The 14,071-nt window shown below is 34.7% G+C and overlaps 1 pseudogene; it reads right to left on the reverse strand.

Annotated features, from left to right (window-relative positions):
• LOC131876000 (NADP-dependent malic enzyme-like) overlaps positions 1–13,631 on the reverse strand; it is a 33,581-nt pseudogene extending 19,950 nt beyond the window's left edge.
• Positions 13,632–14,071: the final 440 nt, after the last annotated feature.

Raw genomic sequence — 14,071 nt, forward strand, 5'->3', positions numbered from 1 at the left:
AGGAGAACAATCACACAATCAAATTAAAAAACAATGACAGTAAAAGATATGGATTGTGGAAATCTAATATCAAATTATCTCCTTATGCTCTCTTTTTCATCCTCATGATGGATCACTAGTGAAACATTGATGCAAAAAATTCTTTACACAATCTAGTCCATAAACATTTGCATTTATCTTAAAAGTTATCTTAATTAATGAATTATAAATAACATTGAAAAATATTTCACAAAACACTTCACATATCATGTATTCTATTATAAGATACACTTTTCTTGTAAAAAAATATAGCTAATAAGAGCCATGCCCTTTATATAAGTAATAATATTTAAACCAAAATTACATAAACATAGACTCTAAAAATACCAAACATCATGATAACAACAAATAAACAATGACAGAAAAGATTTAGTAAAACTCTAAAATCCTTGACTTAGGTTTCACTCTATTCATACCCATTTAAAAAAAACACAATATACAAAATTAAATATTTTTTTAATTGAATCTTCCTTTCTTTTCAACACTACAATCTATGATTTGACATCACTCTCATCATCAAAAATCGAAAGAAAAAATCCAAAAGCCACCTAAAATGAAAGCATTATTAATTCAAACTATATTTCACAAAAATTGAAATCTTCCATAACTTAAAAAAGAAACATTCTACATTAATTGTAAGATACAACTATAAACCAAATTTTAATCACCAATTAGAAAAAAAATTAAAATTAAATTTAAAAAAAACACAATGAATATGGAATGGGCAAAGTAAAGAGTAAGAAATGAAAATATAAAACATAGGAAGTAACAAACAAAAAAGAAACGTGCAAGTCATACCTTTATTTGTATCTCACAAAGAGCCAAATAGGAAGAATGTTGCTTAGACATTAATTTTCTTGGTACATTTTTTGTTTTGTTTATTCTTCTACTTAACCTTCGATTCCTTTATTGTTCTTGGGGAACACTCTTGCCGACAGGCATTGGGCAGTACATAAGACGTGAATTTAAAAAATACTTTCCAAACTTTTAATTCGAAAGTCTTCTAAAATATTGTATTAAATATAAAAAAATTCAAAAATTGTATTTAAAGGGTTTGTTATTAAGGTAGAGTTCATTATACCTAATATTTAAAAAAAATTATATTGGAAGTGGGACATTTTTGAGGTCTAATGAAGATTGGGAATCTAATTTCAGTGTCTTTAGTTATTATTAGTTTCAATTCTCTATCTGTAGTGAAGCTACTCAAATTTTCTTCATTGCAACATCACTTATAAAGTATAAATGTAAAACTTAAGTATCAATGGTATTGTTAAGAGCAAGTAAAGTGACTATTGCATCACAACATCGTTAGGAGGTGGTTGTTATGTCTTTAATTTATTAATTATGTTGGGATATGCGATAATTAATTATAATTCATTTAGTCTTTGAGTTATTTTAAGTTCTTAAATATAAATATTGTGTGTTAGGTTGGTCTCATTGGAATTATAGTTCAAAGGTTACACTATGATGTCTATATATAAGAGTGAGTAGTAGTTAACTATCATTTTCCTAATTCTATTCTTATTGGAGAATTGAGGGTCGCACCCTAGACATGACTTTTTTTTTTGATCGGTAAATATATTTTAATATCAATACTAGAAAAAACTTATATAAAACTTCCAGAAAAATAGTATCAAAGTCAAATGACCATAACAATCATTCTCCAAATCTCCCAAAAATCCACTTACAAAATTTCCTTAAAGCTCGCCAATAAACTACTTATAAACACAACTATTAAACAAACCCATATTAAAAAAGAGACACGTAATTAGTATCTAAACCAGCCCAACTGACTCACATATCAGAACAAAGGAGAGATTTGAACTGTAGCTCAGTCAAATGGTTTCTTGCGACTGAGCCAATAATCATCCTTCTTGAAAACCAACTTCTTTTTACCTCCCTTCGTGTCCTCCGGTCCTGACACTTTTCACCACTATTTCCTATTTCGTAAGTAGTCCTTGATGTAATTCCACCCTATTTGAGTTTCCTTGTGGCGTGCCTCTCTATCCATATCCGCTCCCCACACGATGAACGACCTTAGAGGAGGGACAAAATCTGTAGAGTGCAACCATTCTTTGCTAGTTGACACACACCCCTCACCCGATCGTGCCACTACCAAGAAAGTATCTAACCGATTCTTCCACTCTTCCTTCAAACACTCTCTCATCACCCACTTCACATCCTCCTTTGTACCAAGTTCCAACCCCCAAGCCAAAAACATTGAAGCCAGATCAACATTTGTTTTGTATCTAAATTCTGACTCCATATACTCTTTCTCGAGGAGAACATCCACCATCTATAGGAATTTTGGATCTTCAATATTAAATAAGTTCTGCATTCTCTCCTTAAAGATTTCCCTACAAATGCCAGCTACTGCTTGGAAGTAACACGAAAAAATCGCCTCCATTGAAGAAAAGATAAAAGCCAAAAAAAGTTCGATATTTTTTGTGCACAAAACAACTTCATTCAAAAATGCAAAATGGCCTATATATTAGCTTAATAACTCCATCCTGACATTGCAAAAAAGTTGTACCACCCAACTCCATCATGCATTAAAATCTCACACTTATATCCATCATACCGTATACGGGAAAGAGCAAATCTCCAACAGACGTAGCTATTTTGGCTCCAAAACGGTAGTGTCGTACTGACGACATGCATAACATACATGCATACCCTTGCCCACTTGTAGGTGGTCCCAGGCATGGGCGGTGACGAGCTGGACATGGTGGGACATCACGTAGGTGGGAGCTCTGATGACGTGGACTCGCCGGAGGTGATGTCCAGACCGCACGTCATGTCACCAGAGTTAAGGGTGCGTATAACACGCAATCGGTCCTTTGCTAACCACCGGGACTGCGACTATAGAAGGCTTGGTTGGGCGGGCCAGAAAGTAGTGGGAGACAATTGTCTCCCACTGCTGTACATGTATGATAACACGCAGTGGGTGTGGTCAATAACTATGGTCAGTGCCGTAGGTAGATTTGTTGTTCACGATTTTGTAAAAATCCTTCCCATTTAGTTATCCCGCACAACCTCTTATGATTCTTTGTTACCCATGTAGGATAAGCCTTCCTTTGCTTTCACCTTGTTTCCTTATCCCATGTTGTTTTAATCTTATTCTACTTACCCTTGTGGGATAAGCTTGTGTATGGTCACACAAGCTTCCTCTTATCCTGCATGGCATTGCATTCCTTTGTTTCTTCGCTGCTTAGTTCTTTCCCCGCCTTATGCTTCATACCCGCACATAATAAGCCTTTTCTCTTTCGCCTTTGTATTTTCTAATCCCGCGAGCCCTCTTCTTATCCTCGTGTTATCGCACAGGATAAGGAAATCTTTTGCTTTCCTTTGCTCGCTTATCTCGCGTTGCTACTTCTGATTGTTAGGAACCCCTGCAGGATAAGAATTTCCTTTGATGCCTTTGGACCATCTTTATCTCACGTTGCACCTAGTCACACCTTTGGCTTGAGTTATAAGAGTATTAACTCTTAATGTTCATTTTGTTATCCTGCACAATCCACTTTCTCTTCTCTTCTTTTATCCTTGTAGTCGCGCAACACTCTCATGCGAGATAAGCAACTTAGCTTATTTCCTTATGTCCTTATCCCGCACAAGTAACTTACGAACTTCAAACATGACGTGGGATAAGCCTTGCCACTTGTTATTCCTTCCCTTTGTTATCTCGCGTGGTGCCGGACGACAACATGAAGATGCTGCAGGATAACAACTTCTTCTTTCCTCTATTTTATCTTGCTCTATGTCACTGCGGGATGCCGAGATTTACCATTTCACTTCCCCTGTTTACCCCGCAACATCACCCACAAGCCAACTTTACTTGTGCGGGATAAGATGACTTTACTTGGAAGACAAAGAAGGACTTACCCCGCAAGGTTAACAATAGCTTCTGAAAAGTGTTGTGGGGCAACATGAAGGGAAGAATAACAAGGGGCAAAGTCTAGGAAGCCAACCCCTTTTTGGAGGGGCTGTGGCTAAACTGGCTCCAAAATGACACGTCAATAACACGAACTTTTAAAAAAAATACAAATTGTTGATCGTGATCAACAGATTTAGTTGCGACTTTGCTTTTTCAAATAAATTCAGAAAAGTCAATAACACGAGTTTTATAACCCCTTTTTGGAGCTAGTTTAGCCATGAGGGCCGCGACTAAACTAGCTCTAAAACCGCACGTCAATAATATAATTTTTCAAAAATTAAAGATCGTTGATCGTGATCAGTAGAATTAGCTGCGACTTTCATTTTTCAATTTTTTTTGAACAAGTCTATAAAACGAGGTTTATAACCCCATTTAGGAGCCAATTTAGCCGCGTCCACACATCTTGTTTAACTTGACAAATGCCTTCATTAACATCAAATAACACGATGGTAATCACAACTAACATTGCAGATTATTGACCCGATTCGTATAACATGAAAGTTATTATAGCATTAAACGAAAGATTATTGAGCGTTTGCCGAATAAGATGAAGGTTTTAAACATAAAAACATGACAAATTATTGACAAAATTGCATATAGCACACAAGTTTTAACATGGAAACATTGCAGATTATTGACCCTATTCATATAACACGAAAGTTATCATAGCACTAAACGAAAAATTATTGACCGTTTGTCGAATAACACGAAAAGTCAATAACATGTAATTTGTCAATAACATGAAATGTCAACAACACACAATTTGTTATACGAAATCCTGATCAGGCAGCTAATGGCTCCAAAATTGGGCTGCGACTAAACTGGCTCCCAAACGATCGTCAATAACACAAATTTTTTCAAAAATTACAGATCGTTGATCTTGATCAACAAATTTAGCTAAGACTTTGATTTTTCGAAAATTTTCGAAAAAACCAATAACACGAGTTTTTAACATTAAGAAGGCCATGCGGGGTAACTCTTCGTTTTGACAAATCAGCTTCCCGCTATTCCTCACGGTTCATGGTGGATGCAAGAAGACTGTGCGGGGTAAAATAAAGCATTCCTCAATAGGACTGCCACTATCCAACAAGGTTCAAAGAAGATATAAGAGACCCTTGCGGGGCAAACCTCACCAACCATATACGACCAACCCTGTCATCCCGCAAGGAAGATGACATTGTAGAGTTGATGCTACAGGGATGCGAGGGGGTTGCGACTAAAGTGGCCCCAAAATCGAACATCAATAACACCAAATGTTTGCGAAAATTTTCAGAATAGTCAATAATATGAGTTTTTAACCCCTTTTTGGAGGTAGTTTAGCTGCATGCTAAACAAACTTGAAAACGTGTGTTATTGACTTTTTCAATTTTTTTTGAAAAATCAAAGCCACAACTAATGACAACATAAAGACTTAACATGAAAGGTTATTGATAGGATTTTGCATAACACGAAGGTAATGACAGGTTAGCCCGTCAATAACCTGTTATGTCAAGCTGTTCTAACCATCGTGTTATACACAAATCTAGTAAATCATGTCATGTTAGTAAATCTAGTACATTCTTCATGATAACCTACACAGTGAGCCTGTCTGGTTGTTCAAAGAGGCAATTGTGCTTTGTGGGGTGGTGGGATATAGAGTAATCCTTACCCCGCACGAGTTCCAGATGAAGAAGTTTGGTGCTACGGGATAGCAGGGGTTCTTGTAAGGAGAACAAAAGTTCACCCCACACGGGTGTAATCTTGTAATAATCTGTTACATTGTGCCATAATAACTCTCTTGTTATATGACATCTTGTCAATAATCTATCATGTTATTGTCTTATTACATTCATGTTATATGAAATCTTGTAAATAACCTGTCATGTTATCTGTTATTATTGTGTATACATTCTCAATATGTTTGTTATAATATTATTTTTAGTTGTAAAAATAAAAATTAGATTTTTTTTTAAGTGTTTTGTATCTATGTGCCTAGTCCCTAGTTTGATCTAGTATGTTGCATTGAGTAGAGCCTTTTCTTTAATCATTTTTGTTAGTGCGGGAGCTTAACCAATTTTTTGGAAGGATAACACGACAAATTATTGACTGCGTTTCCGTATAACATGAAGGTTAGTACCAAATAATATGATAGATTATTGACTGAGTTGTCGAATAGCATGAAGGTTAGTAGTATAGTACTGGATAACCTGACAAATTATTGATTGCGTTGCCATATAAAACGAATGTTACTATTAGATAACATAACAGATTATTGACATACCACACAACATTATTATACAAAGGTTATTATACACGGGGACAACATGACAGGTTATTGATCGGGTTTTCAGATAACATAACATATTATTGACACATTTCACAGCGCCGATGGTTTCCTTATGATATGTATGCAATTTAGTGGTATGAGATAGCGGGGTTTCAAAAAGTTTATATAAAGTGTTATTGACTTTTTCAAAAAATCAAAGCCCCAACTTTTTCTGCCAATCACGATCAAGGATATGGGATGTTCGGAAAAGTCAATAACACAAAGTTTATAACCACTTTGTGGAGCATAGATGGTGCATAAGATTGTGCATTTTTTTGTAGGGTAGTAGATCACATAAGATTGTGCAGTTTTTTAAAGGGTAATAGATGGTGCATAAGATTGTGCAGTTTTTTTAGGGTAATAGATTGTGCATAAGACTGCAATTTCTTTTATTTTTTATTTTTAGGATAACGATTTGTATTATATTATTGTACGCATGATAACATGTTGTGCTATATTACTTTGCATAGAATAAATCATCATGTTATGTATAACATACAGAGATAATCAAAATGTGTTATATAGATAGTTTATAATAACACAACATGTTATGTAGAAGCATGACTCAACATGGGAAAGAAGAATTAATAAATGTGGCATCACCTGATTGCCTAAGTATATTTTGTAAATTTTGTGTGAGCATGACCTCATTTTTTGAGTTTATAATATGCTTATTTACTTTGTGAGTTTAATATATGCTTATTTACTTTCTGAGTTCATATGTGGCATCACCTCATTCTCGAAGTATATTTTGTAAATTGTGTGAGCATGACCTTATTTTCTGAGTTCATAATATGCTTATTTACTTTCTAAGTTAATTTTCTGAGTTCATTATATGCTTATTTACTTTCTAGGTTCATTTTCTAAGCAATTCAGTTCTTAAAAACATGTATTTGAACTGTTGACTAACCTAATCAGTAATACATAAATGTTGAAGGAAACTATGATATAACTTTTACCAATTGCTATTAGTTTATTATCCACATTGAAGAACATAAGATATTTTCTAATATATTACAGTTAGATATATAGAGGCCACATGAAAAATCCATGTATAACCATTCATCATCCATTATAATTGTTGACAGAACCATTCAACTTGTTTAAATGAACTCAATTTGTTTCATTGAAAATATTAATTCAATAACCATTCAATCTGTTTTATTGAAAATAACAATTCAACAACTATTCAATATGTCTTATTGGAAACAATATGCATAATTACTGAGGTTTATTCAATAAAATTCATCAATATACTTTTACAAAGCTTCATAACATGCCATTAAACTGGTCAGTTAATTTTTTTTGGTGTTTCATGTCCATCTCATGCCCTACTTCTTGTTTCTTGATCAACATCTACTGTCTATGCAATTCCATCTCCAAGTCCACATTCTTATCACTTAGCTCCATGACCTTAGTCAGTTCAGTGCATCTCCTTTGCAACTCAGTAACCATTGCCTTCAGCCTTTCATTTTCAGCCTCGATCAATTCAAAATGTCTAGGAAACACTTCATTTTCCAAAGATTTTCAAGGACAACCTAGCATAGAAAGACTATGAAAAATGTTATCCCATAATATCCATATCCAGTCCTATACTAGAAACATCCAATGTTGAAGCATGACAACATTAATAACTAATTTACAAAGCACTATGCAATTAATAAACCGCATCCTAAAAAAATGAAATTAAGGATAAAAGATGTTCATAACATAAAGCTATCTAGCTGCTGCTGTTTTCTTTTCCTTTCAATTGCTATCAATGCAGATAAAATTTATATCTACATTCAAGATGTCCATTATCTCTATTTAACTCTTAGCTCCTCCTTAATAAGGTCCGGGCCTACCTAGTTCATAGGATTTTGTAGCAACTTTTGCAGCTATGTGAGCTGATATTTTTTTGATATTTTGAAATGGTGGATAAATGAGACCCTTATCTAAATGCTCTTTAGTAACCCGTTGAGATAAAGTCCGAGCTGTTACACAAAAAGACGGGGTTTATGTCATTTATACTGAGCATAATCCAAAAGGTTTCATGCATAGGATAAAATTAAAAAAGAATTACAAGTTGCCAATAGCATATCATTATGGACATGAATTGTTCCTGAAATGACCAAGCCTAAACCAAATCCAAGGAAGATATATGCATTATTGGCCTACAAATAATTAAATAACAAATATAATCTCAAAGGCTTCTAAAGGGTATATTGACAATTATGATGAGTACCCTTCATGGATACAATAGAAAATGGTTACTCAACTACCAGTGTGACAATGAAATAGCATAGGAAGAAAATTTATTAAAAGTAGCTATCCTGCAATACCTCTTTGTCTATTTCAAGTGCAATAAGATTTGCAATACCTGTCCTTGCCTACACATTTTCACAGTAATTACTAATTTATTTTCAAAAAAGGCTAGAAAAAAGTGCAATATTTCTAAGCTTCAAAAGAAAAGTCTTCAATTCCAAACAAAAAAATGACAATGATATGTAAACCAAACAAATACTAAAATATGACAGAAGACCAATTCTTTTGGTTGAAAGAGAATATACATTCTTCATAATTTTTTTATTCTGCATACATTGTTTTTTCAAATATCTAAACATGGTAAATTAGGTATTAATTGAAGATACAATTGTTACAAAAAAAATGTGTTAGGTATTCACTATTAGTTACTGCTAGGAAATGTAAAACTTAAACCATATCCTTAACCTAATTTGAAAAAGGAATATCAAGTTAAAGATACATTTCAATAAAAAGCATGGGCTCCTCTTGACATGGATAAGAAATTTCTCTCCATAAGCTTGTTTGACAACATACATGAACTCGTGAAGGTCATTATATTCCTTGAGCACATAATATAGTTATAAACTTGTACCGTGTAGAATTGAGCCATACGAAAAATTAGAAAAGTAAAGATGAAAGATTTTATAGTCAAGAACAAAACCTAGCCTGTAGCATGTCTCTGTCTAAGCCCTATGTAGAATTTATCATTCAACAATGTTTCCTTTTCGGTCCCAACATCAATAGTTACTGGAAGACACTAATCACATACAAGTTGTCAAACCAAACTTGTGTCATAGATGACTATCATGTAACATAATTCAGATCCCGATGACCCAAAATGCATTTTATTTTAGAACTTACTGCCGACCTTTCAAAACATACACAAGAAAAGGGGAAAACATTGAAACCTTTTACATGGTATCTTACTAGCTAAAATCCATTTAACACAAAATGAATAATGAAAGTTTGTGCATAAGAAGCAATACAGATAGTACTCTAATCAATAAAACAAGGTGGTCTATGCAACTTAATAAAAGGCTAATTCAAGTTTTATTCTGTACCATTTTTTTAGAATCAATCAGAAATAAGTTATCACTAATAGCTACAATCATTTGATTTTTTAAATCAATAATCACTGACTAGTGAAATAAATGGGTAACATCCTAAAATCAGACAACTACTTTAAAACAAGACCTACTATTACAAGGGCTAAATACCTTTGAAAGACGAACTCCCCCAAGTGTTGTATACAGAGAAAGTTTTCCAACATGAATTCCTATTCCCTGATAATTATTCTACATAACAAACATGTCAGTTGAAATAACACAAAATCCAATAGTCATAACATAAGAAAATAAACATTATTATGAAAGTTGAAATGAGTAATTTATGCATTTATAGAAAGGTGATGATTACTTGGCAAAGTGGCAGAATTGCAATAAAAAATATTAACATTCTGCACACTTTGTGGGTTATCATTTTCAAAATTCCGAGAGACAACGGGAAGAAAGATTTGAGCTTGCAGAAGAATAGAGGTGACATTCTGAAACTGAATATGGGAGGGGATCTAAGGAGGGAGGAACCAGACAATATTTCTAGATGGAAGGAAATACCAAAAGTATGGACGAAGTTGTAAAAAGGGTCCCTGGCGAGTTTTATGGAGAAGTTGGTTGATTACGATAAAGGTAGGGTTAATCTTGCAGTCTCCAAAATAACTGAAAATTGGAGTAACGGGTCTTTTAAAATCCATGGTGTGAGGTTCAAATTGGACATGGGCCTCATTGCAACTGTAATAGGTATGCCCCACTCAGGGCTCAGTTTTTTTAGAGATCTTAAAGTTTCCAATAATGCGGTTAAACTTTTTCCGCGTAAGGAAAAGGAGAGGGCTAAAATTGGTAAAGCCACAGGGGGTTATTATAATGCCTCCAACATCAAGAAAATTTGGGGCAGGGTGTTGAATGCTGTCATGGAATACATAACTGTTGAGGGTCGCTTTACTTGGGGCCATACATACCACTTTGTGCTTTTAAACCACTTCAGGCATGAAAAAAGGATTTCCCTGCCCTACTATCTCTTCAGGTCTTTGTCGAGGTCCCTCAACAAACACAACAAGAACCCCTCGAACCCGATGCTTCATTGTGGCCTCATTCTGCTTATTTATGAGCACTACAAAATCCTTGCCATTCAAGAAAACAAGAGGTTGTCAGTTTCTCCAGGGAAAGACAAGAGAAAGCTGGAGGAAGGCGGACCCAGCCAGGAAGAGCCGATTTAGAGCAAAAAAAGCAAGAGCGCCACTGGGATGAAAACCCAAGATGACAAGAATGGCACAGAGGAAACTGGAAAAGATGGCAGTGAAATGGAAACAAACGAGTCTGGAGATGAGGAAAGCTGGAAAGATGACGGCGTGGGTGCAGAGGAAGATGAAGCTGAGGATGTGTCCGACCAAGATAGTCCAATTCACAGTGCCAGCTTAGGTAATGACAACAACTAGCCTATGGAGGAGAAGGATGATAAGGTTAATGAGGAAAAAGAAATGGATTCTGAGAGGGAGAAGAATAAGGAATCGGAGAAGGAAACGACTAAGGATAATCTGGGTAAGGATAAGGAGAGTGCTGGAGAAGGGTTATTCCTGGATAACCTCAAAAACCTTACCGAGGCTAGATTGGGGTTTGATAGATGAATTTATGAAGTTGTGAAGAATTTAAAAAAAGGGGAAGCAAATGGATGAGAAAAGGAAGGAGGATGACAAGAACCAGAAGCAATGGAAGCAGGACATGGAGGAAAAAGCTAAAAAGATGGCAGCTCGGATTGACTATCTGGAAGAAGGTAAAGTGGCAATGAAAAATTTGTTGGGAATGATCCCGAATATCTTGTCTGCTGTTACAAAGAACCTAGAGGATATTTCTAAGGTCCTTGAAAGTTCCAGCTCTCCCAAACCGGTGGTGGACCTCGACATTGAGGATGATGTGGTCGAGACTAGGAGTGGGGAAGCTACACCTGGTAGAGCAGCAAAGAGAACTAGGGCAAGTGTGAAGAAAGCAACTGCGACATCTGCTAAGGAAATCCCTAATCTTAGGGATAATATCAAAGATTTGTATGGGATTAGCAACAACTTGGCTAATGCCCTGAAAAACATAAATTAGTTCCTTATCTGTGCTTTGTCTGGTCGGGCTGGTTTTCGTTGGTTTTTTGGGGCTTTTTAGCTAGTTTCTTCTAGTTGTTATGCTGGTTTTTCTTATGTTAGTACCTTTTGGCTTCTGAAATGCTTTTATCTCATAAGGATCTATTGTAAAGGGTTTCAGGGCCCCTTCAAAACCTGTTTTTACCTTAATAAAAAACATAAGAAAATAAACATAACATGTTGGAAAGAAAATAATGTAAGAATAAAGAATTACAAGATGCACCCTTTATATTATAGATAGTAGAAATATTGACACATGAAAAGTCAAATTCTTTGCATGAAATTTACCTGGCATCCAAGATCTCCAAGTCCCAGAATACGTTCACCATGAATGACAACAATGACCTTGATTTTATGTTCAAGCTAGTTCTTCAAAGCCTCAAGGACCTTTCCCCTGCCAATTTCAATTGCCTCTAAATTATATCCTAGAGATAAGTGAGAGTCCTTTCATACGTGAACAAGAAACTGAAAAATATTATCCAACTTTGTAACAAACATATGATATATTTATTATGAAAGACAACACATGATTCAATGAAGGAACATGTCAATGCCTACAGAGTTGCTGATAGCGGGTTACAAGGCACTCTACTATTTACTATCCACAAAATGTTAGATGACGATAAATTAGGCACCCCAACTCAGACAATCCTTAGAAATGTTCCTCAAACAAAAAAATATCTTGGTAGCAACTGTATAAAAACAAGAGTTGACCAAAAATTGAAAAGAAAATTTCAGATATCAATTGAATGCACATGCCATACAACTACATGATCCTGGTTAGTAATAAGTGAAATTGCACATGATCCCAATACTAAGAAAAGAAATTGAGGATGACATAGATATACATATTGTGAGATTTTGCCAAGATCAAGAGCTCAATGAAAAGTACAATAGAGAGACAAAATATAGGCTAAGAATAAACTATATTCTCATCAATAGATAAATGATCAATTGTTCCATTTACATACAATGTAGATGAGCCTTCTTATATAGGCAAGGCTTATGGATATGTGAGCACACAAACATGACATGTGACTCAATAAGAAACAAGGGTAGGTAGGAAATAGGTGTGGGTAGGTAGGAGAAACAATATAATAGTCCACATGAGGTGGATCACCCATTGAATGTGGAGTGTAACAACAAGATCAACACCATAAAAGGTGGAATTTCTCCTACACACACTATCCCAATGTGGCACAAACACCCAAGTGTCTCATACCCAAACTACTATGAAATACATTTCCTAAGTAAACTTAAGTAAGGTGTAATAATATCCAAGATGAATAATTATTTACACCAACACATAGTTTTCTTTCAAGCTTATGTAAAGACCCTGTGGATGCCTAAAAATAGTACCAAATTTTTGGCAAGCTTCACCAACAGTGGGTGTGCAGACTATAGGAAGAAATTCTTCAACATGGTCAACTAAGAGTTTGTAAAACAATCTTTCATTCCTCTCCTACCAATATATATCCATGTCAATGCAAGCGAAAATTAATTACAAAAATGAGTTTGTACATAAGTCACATTGTTATTGTTTTCAACAAGAAGGGATGGTCAAGGAGTCCCAGACAAACTAATGTAATACAACAAAACAATTCTATAGGAAAAAAGTGAAATAAATTCACTTAAAAGTTTAAAAGTCCAGAATTAAGATCATGACAATATCAGAGATAATAACACTAAATGAAAGTATAGGTTTCATCTGTCCAATTCCACAAACCCACAATCTCTTCAATAATGAAATAATTTTAATAAAATACAACTGTGCAGCTATGGAAATTATCATTTGAAGTAACAAACTGCTCAAATCAATTGATACTCACGTATATTCTGGAGTGAAAAAAATGAAATACTTGAAGGTTCATCATAGCCATGTATTTCTGCAATGGTGTATGGTAGTCACAAATGATATTTGTGCACTTGGTTTGCTGGAGGCCTGCAAAACAACAAGAAAACATCAAATGCACCCATGAAACATTATATCAAGAAATCTAAATGAAGAAAACATGTTCATCAAATCAAATTGCTCAAAACCGTCTCATGGTCCTCTATCTCCAAGGATCTTCAAGATTCAAGGTGGCCCTCACTTGGGAGAGCACTTGATCTTTAAGATGACAACCTAAAGAATGAGTTTGAAGGATATGATCTAGGATCAAAATGGATGCAACTAAGATCCTAGTGATGAGATGAAAAGCTATTGAAATGATATGCAAAATGGAAGTGTATTTCCAAATTGAAAGATTAAGTGATCTAATTAAGCTAAGATGAAGATGAGATATGAGAATGCTATGAAATTGATATGAGATTAAGCTAAATGATAATC

Source organism: Cryptomeria japonica, chromosome 5, assembly GCF_030272615.1.
Source record: "Cryptomeria japonica chromosome 5, Sugi_1.0, whole genome shotgun sequence".
Taxonomy (NCBI): domain Eukaryota; kingdom Viridiplantae; phylum Streptophyta; class Pinopsida; order Cupressales; family Cupressaceae; genus Cryptomeria; species Cryptomeria japonica.